Here is a 505-nt window from a genome sequence, read left to right as displayed (position 1 = left end):
CTTTTTAGATGCTATTTTGAAAAGTGTGGTTTCCCTAATTTCTCTCTCAGTCTGTTTGTTACTTGTGTATAGAAATGTTACTGACTTTTGAGTGTTAACTTTGTATCCAGCTACACTACTGAATTTGGTTATTAAATCCATGAGCCTTTTGGTGGAGTTTTTGGAGTCTTCTTATTTTCTTTAATGGCTTGAGCAATTTTTCATTCTTACATCTGATAATCTGAGCAATGTAGTGCGGATAGCAAAATGCAATGTAACAAGCAATGTAGATTTGTATTAATTTGTCTTGAGACCCTGTATCACTTTGAATGTTCTTTTGATTTGTTTACGTTCATGATACTGGTGTGCTGCTACTGTTCTCTTTTTTTGTTTGTTTGCTTCTCGTGTACTACTCTCTTTAAAATAAAAAAAAGAAGACGCAGAAACTAACAAACAAAAAGAGAATTAGGTTACCTACCTCATTTGTAGCATTCACAATATAAGAATCACTCCATGCTCAAACATT

This window comes from Chinchilla lanigera, unplaced genomic scaffold (assembly GCF_000276665.1).
Source record: "Chinchilla lanigera isolate Chin_1 unplaced genomic scaffold, ChiLan1.0 scaffold00035, whole genome shotgun sequence".
Taxonomy (NCBI): domain Eukaryota; kingdom Metazoa; phylum Chordata; class Mammalia; order Rodentia; family Chinchillidae; genus Chinchilla; species Chinchilla lanigera.
The sequence above is the reverse complement of the archived record's forward strand: the minus strand, read 5'-3'. Positions refer to the sequence as shown.